Source organism: Rutilus rutilus, assembly GCF_951802725.1.
Source record: "Rutilus rutilus genome assembly, chromosome: 7".
In the NCBI taxonomy this organism is placed as follows: Eukaryota; Metazoa; Chordata; class Actinopteri; order Cypriniformes; family Leuciscidae; genus Rutilus; species Rutilus rutilus.
The window spans coordinates 40,962,214-40,968,611 of record NC_140221.1 but is presented as its reverse complement, the minus strand read 5'-3'; the positions used below and the strand labels follow the sequence as shown (position 1 = coordinate 40,968,611).

Genomic DNA, 6,398 nt, shown 5'->3' with positions numbered 1-6,398 from the left:
CTGGACACCTTTTAAAAAGCCCAAACTGAGCCTGAAAGTTCCTGCAATAAAGGCAGTAGCCTAAGTTGTTCATAAATGAAGATTTCAAAGCACTTGAAATATATTGAAGCTCCACAATAGGGAATTTGAGGCACTAATTTCTGTATTTCCAGAAGGTTCAGAGGAACCGAAATATTGCCTTGAGTTTATTTTGCAGTGTAGCTGAAATTGTTACTTTATTATATGTCATAATAAGGATCTTTATAATATTGTGTTAAATTCAGTACAAAAGTAATGCAGAAACATTGTGTTGTGTGTGTGTGTTGCATTGTGTGTGTGTTGACAATGTGGTGCAGTTAGACTGATTGATTTTGTGAGTGTTTTGCATATCACCTTATCATTCATGTGTTGCTGCATGTCTGCATATATTTATATTATAAATAAAGAAAATTAAGTAGGCTACATGTTAGGGCCATTAAAAATAATTTTTGAAAACTTAATATGCCAATGCAAAAATAAATAAATCAAGAAATAACTGTATTTCATGTCATGTGTGTTAGCAGAGGTGCTGCATGTGTGCATGGGAATGGGATTGAAGCATGTTGCAGTGAGAGGGAGTGTCTGACTCTTTGTGTGTGTGTGTGTGTGTGTGTGTGTGTGTGTGTGTGTGTGTGTGTGTGTTGTAATGCGGGTGGCAGCCTGTGCCTCTGCAGTGTCTGAATACTGAATGAGACACGAAGGCCTTACCCCGATGAGCAATGACCCTCCTCGATGCAGAATCCTGTGCAGACTCAAAATCAGCCGGCAGTTTGCATTCATCTCAGACATATAGTGCATCTAAAATAGGTTACAGAAGACATGTTAACAAAATGCATAGGAGTGCTGTTAAAATCAGAATTCTTTTGGAAGCTGCATCCCATCACACTTTTTTCTGATGAGTCATCAGTATTGGCTGTCGGGGAGCGGTGTGTGTGTGTGTTGGGGGGGGGGGGGGGGGGGCAGGACTGTCGCACCACACAGACTTGGGTTGAGGCCAAAGGCAGGAGCCACACCTCAGGACGAGTTTAGCCTGATCAAACCAGCAAACTCCTGGAGACATGCTGCAGGTCTCGCTGTCTTCACTCAGCACTTTCTGAGGCTGATGTTTCAATTGTACAAGTAGAGAGAGAGAAAGAGACACGAAAAAGACCTGAGAATGAGCATTTACTCTGTTTAAGGATGACAGGCTCTAGACCACTGCAGTGAATCAGAAATTTTGCCCAAAGTGGAACGTACTAACCCACACACACACACACACACACACACAGAGATAGACAGACAGACAAATAGACAAAAAGACAGATAGATAGATAGATAGATAGATAGATAGATAGATAGATAGATAGATAGATAGATAGATAGATAGATATAGGGCTGTTTTCGATACATCATTACGATGATGCATCATCACATACTTGATACGAGTATCTTTACAGCTGCTTCTGTATCAATTCCGCAGCAGGTCCACAGAAGAAGAATTTTGAATACAAGAACAGTATTTAAAACGGAGTGGAAATGTGATGAAATGAATGTGATTCATTTTCTTCTGTGTGGGCCTCTGAGTGAGTTCACGTAGTGTAACAGCGTAGCGCTTCTGGGTTGTACGTCAGAACGTAGGCTCACTATTGGCCGACGCTGGTCATGTGTGTGATGCTGGCCAATAGTGAGCCTACGTTCTGAAGTACAACCCAGAAGCGCTGCGCTGTTACACTACGTGAACTCACTCAGAGGCCCACACAGAAGAAAATGAATAGTTGAATAAAGTCATTATTTTTGTTTGTTTTTTGCACACAAAAAGTATTCTCGTCGCTTGATAAACTTATGGTTGAGCCACTGTAGTCACATGGACTATTTTAAACATTGTCTTTACTAACTTTCTGGGCCGGCAAGTTTCAATTACAGAGAAGCCTATGGAGGAGTGATCCAGCTCTCAGATTTCATAAAAAATATCTTAATTTGTGTTCCGAAGATGAACGAAAGTCTTACAAGGTTGGAACAACATGAGGGTGAGTAATTACTGACAGAATTTTCATTTTTGGGTGAACTAACCCTTTAAGTTTAGCGATCTCCAGTTCGATTTTATATTCACAGAAAAGTACATTTAGGGGCCTGAGGGAAAGAGAGATTGTGCATGTATGAATTACCTCAGTCTGTGCCGCGTTTCTCCATTATCGGGTCATTTTAAATTTGTCATTGAATTTTTTTACATTTATTATTATTTTTAATTTATTATTATCTTCTACCAACTAACGGTCTGTTAGCTGTTACCACTCAAATCCCCCTGTCGGTGATTGGTTGGAACACTATTTGTTTTGGTTTTGAGTGGTTGGTGAAACCAATTGTTTTTGTGTGCAGATCTCAGAGCCTAGGCTGCCTACAGAGACACGTTTTTTTTTTACAGCATGCTTATGGGGCGGGCAGCTAGCGGATCGTTAGGAAAGATTAGATGAATGTGATAAAAAAAAATTTGGGCCTGAAATCACTGATACAACCTTTAATTATAATGAACTAACTTACCTGCAAGTGCTGAATTAGGCTACTACTTACACAGGTCATTTTATTAGACGAATTAAACTTGTGAGGTAACACAGCGCTATTTCACTTGGTCTACACTATCATACTAAACTGCATTTGAGTGTGTTGAAAGTTATAATGTTATTCTTTGTGTTAGTTTGTTGGCTATAATAAGGGGCACGCAGTAGCCTAAGATCAACATTACACTGTTAAAAATTACCAGCATTTCACAATAATTAACAGTATTATTTTACAGTAACTTGTTGTAATTAAGTTTCCCTGTAATATCCCAATGAATACCTGTAAAAACAACAGTATCCTTGGATTTTACAGCATTTAACTCTTATTTTACAGTAAAATACTGCAATCAAAAACCTGCTGTTATATCACAACAAGGTCTGTAATATCACAGCAACACAGTGGAAAAAAATAAGGATTTCACAGCATTAAACAGTATTATTACAGTGAAATATTGTATTGAAATATGCCCTGGGAAGTCACATGACATAACCGAACTGTTTTGAATTTGAACTGAAAAGGCGCGGTCGTGTCCCTCTTCTGAATTTTCGGGCTGAATGGAGAAGGTGAGCAGCATGCATGTTTGCAGCACTTACACCCATGTTATTTTAATATGATAATAATATTTACTTTCAAATAAACGTTTATCGCATGACACAGTTCACATTTTGTTAGCAAGTGCCCGGAATTGTTGAACGTTCTCTCACAGCATTTGCTAATAGTAGTAATGTTAGTAATGACGAGAGTTTAGCTATAAGTTAATTTTTCATGTCACAGCACCGTTTAGACAAATCTGGTGTTTGTAAAGTTTATAAAACCAATGATGGGACAAACATTACTATTTATGTGTGCACATTTCTGTAATTAGTCAAGGTTATCATAGATTAGCAGGGCTAACCGTTAGCTGTTTAACTTTAATAACTGATTCAAACCAAACGGTCCATGAAAAAATATTTTTCCAGCGGATATCCTAGTAAAAACATGACTGAGCTAACTGCGTTCCAGGCAACCTGTAACCCGTGTTTTTCCAACTCGTAACTGGGAGTACATCGTTCCAGGCAACCTGTAACCCGTGTTTTTCCACCCTTATACCTGTGAAAGTGCACTGGAACGGCAGTCAAACCCGTGACTTCCCACCCGTGAACTCGTACTAGATCAATGTACTCCCAGTTACGAGTTGGAAAAACACGGGTTACAGGTTGCCTGGAACGCGGTCGTGTTCGACAACGGGAGGGTTTTAACACTAGGTTTTCCCACTTGTCCTGATATGAATGAATAATAATTGTAAAAGTTGTAAATGCACTTTACATTGAGTGAGCAATCTCAAAGTGCTACAGAAAAAAACACTATATATATACCACTATCATTTTTGACATACGGATAAAATTAAATTACAATGATCATAATCTGCATTCAAACTGAAATTCTTATTGTTGGTTGCATTTGTGTAATTTCTCCTTTGTCTTTTCTTTTCTTTCCAGGTCATCAGAGAGAGTTTGATGCTTGAAGTTGATGTAAGATTTTTTATTCAAATATTTAAAATGCAAAATGAGTGATTACACTATCAACATTTACCTTGCATGATTTACTACCTCTGACCAATGAACAATATTTATCCTTTATCCTAAATCCATGCTATTGTGTGTTAACTATGTTACAGCCATGTGCCACTGGTCAATACTGCAGAACTCCCCAGCAGCCCCTGCTTGATCATTCAAGGTAATGTTACTTTGATCTAGTATCGACATTTCTAACTCATTATTTTGTTTTCATTCTAGAAATCTACAAGACCACAATAAGTAATAATAATTATAATTATAATAAGAATTACATTTGTATAACCATTTGTATCTTAAGCAGATCGCAAAGTGCTCATAACACATAATGTTGTATCTGTTCATTTCAGGTGACATGATGAAGCCCTCTGGATGGCTTGTATCCATCGAGGGACATGTCGTGATGGGCCCACACCCTTTCTTTTTACAACGGAGTAGCTGCTTTCTTCAGCAGCTATTACGTCTTCAACCTTGAGTATCCTGCCGCTGGATCGTCGACGCTGGAGTTCATTCAAAGGTATTTTATAAAGATAACATTTAATCTTGTAATTCACATTATAGTACAGGCTTCCAACTCAATGATTGTCTTGAGGTCTAAAATGCTGACAAACGAGGTACCTGAGGCTAGCCTGGTGAGACCATCCTGATCTCGCGAACTCATTCAATTTCGCTCTGCAGATCAGTCTGGGTTTCTACACATGTTATGCTGACAAATACCTGCCGGTCCAATCACAGCTATTTATTTTGTTTTGGGGCAGGCTATGTGATGATGATTTTGAAACGTCTATTGCGAAATGTGAATGCATTGAATGAAGTAGATTAAATTTTCTTTCAAAGCAGAACTAAATGCTCTCAGGCCCTTTATTGAAAAGGATATGTTTGTCATACTTTCAACAGGGTTTGGTTTTAATTTACCAACTGGCCAATTTTGTGAAGATGCATTTCAGTGGCGGCACACGTTGATATGGCCTCTCATAGAAAATCAACCCTATTTGCCTCAGGCAAACCTAACCTGAGGCACCTTGGCTAAAAATGGCTAAAAAAAATATGGTGAGAGTAAGATCTAACAAGTTTGGATTATAAATCTATTAGGGTTTGATGTGGGGAAAAAGCACAGCAAAAAGCACACCTTGATAAATGCTGTCTGCAATACATACTGTAAGTCTATTTAAAACTGAAACTATCTTTGCTTTATTAACAGGTGCTTCCTGGGCATCAATCCTGAAAGAGGCTCAAAGACCAAGAAGCGGACAACAATGAACCCTCATGTGAGCACCCTTTTGAGGAAACTTATTGACTTTGAGTGGGCATCATAGTTTTTTTTTGCAGCGGTAGTTGTCAGGCTCAGTTTTGAGTCGCCTTGTTCTTTTTGTAATTTTTCAAGACAACTTTGCACTACAAGATTTTTACGTATGGACTCATTATAATGTTTGAGACTGAGAGGAGCGCCTGACCCCTTTACGACATTCCTTCATCGCTCTCTTATCTTGCCATGAAGGCCTCATTCCCATCCTGTCCATTACTGTTATTGTGACACAGCTAGATGAATAGTTGAATTGTGAGACAGGTAGTTGAATTGCGAGTTTGCACAATTTCTCTGCATTTTCTGCATTTTAAGATGACTTTTATGACTAGAAAGTTGAATTTCTTGAACTCTTGAAGTTCTTGGCATCTGCTGTACATTGAAAAATATGTATTTGTTAATAAATATGCCATTGGGCTAACATTGACTTTACCTCAGAGTTGTTTGTTGGGGGGGAGGGGGTTAATTGTACAATGATTGTAAATTCACAGTAAATTATTGTCAACTTGTACATTACTTTCACAGTACACACTGTAAAATACAGGGCCTTGTTGTAACAATGTACAGCAAAAGATTGTAATTCCCCAGTAATGTACTGTAATATCACAGTAATTGCTGTCATTGAAGCTGTGAAGTTACAGTATACAGTTGTGCTTTTACAACAATGCATTGTAATATCACAGATATAAAATTACAGTAAATTGCTGTGAGTATATTTCACAGTATATTGCTGTAATCCTTACTGTGAAAGTCATGCAAAATTTATCCAATTATTTATTGTAAATTCACAACGAAAAATTTTGCAGTGTAGAATAACATACAGTAGTGATCATATTCTATCTAACATTTCATCATGTTGAGCTATATAACATTGATTCGTTTTATGTAGCCTACATTTGCTCACCTAAAGTAGCCTACACTTGTCTCTGTCAAGTCGAAGATAGATGCGGACGTGAAGCTCTCGGCATCTCAAAAACGCCACGGTGATA

At 38.1% G+C, this 6,398-nt stretch overlaps 1 long non-coding RNA gene across 1 annotated transcript; it reads left to right on the top strand.

Annotated features, from left to right (window-relative positions):
• Window positions 1–3,071: 3,071 nt before the first annotated feature.
• Window positions 3,072–5,835, top strand: LOC311294465. The gene is made up of 5 exons (XR_014628058.1): window positions 3,072–3,116; window positions 4,032–4,064; window positions 4,211–4,269; window positions 4,457–4,623; window positions 5,308–5,835. It is a non-coding gene; the product is annotated as an uncharacterized lncRNA (long non-coding RNA).
• Window positions 5,836–6,398: the final 563 nt, after the last annotated feature.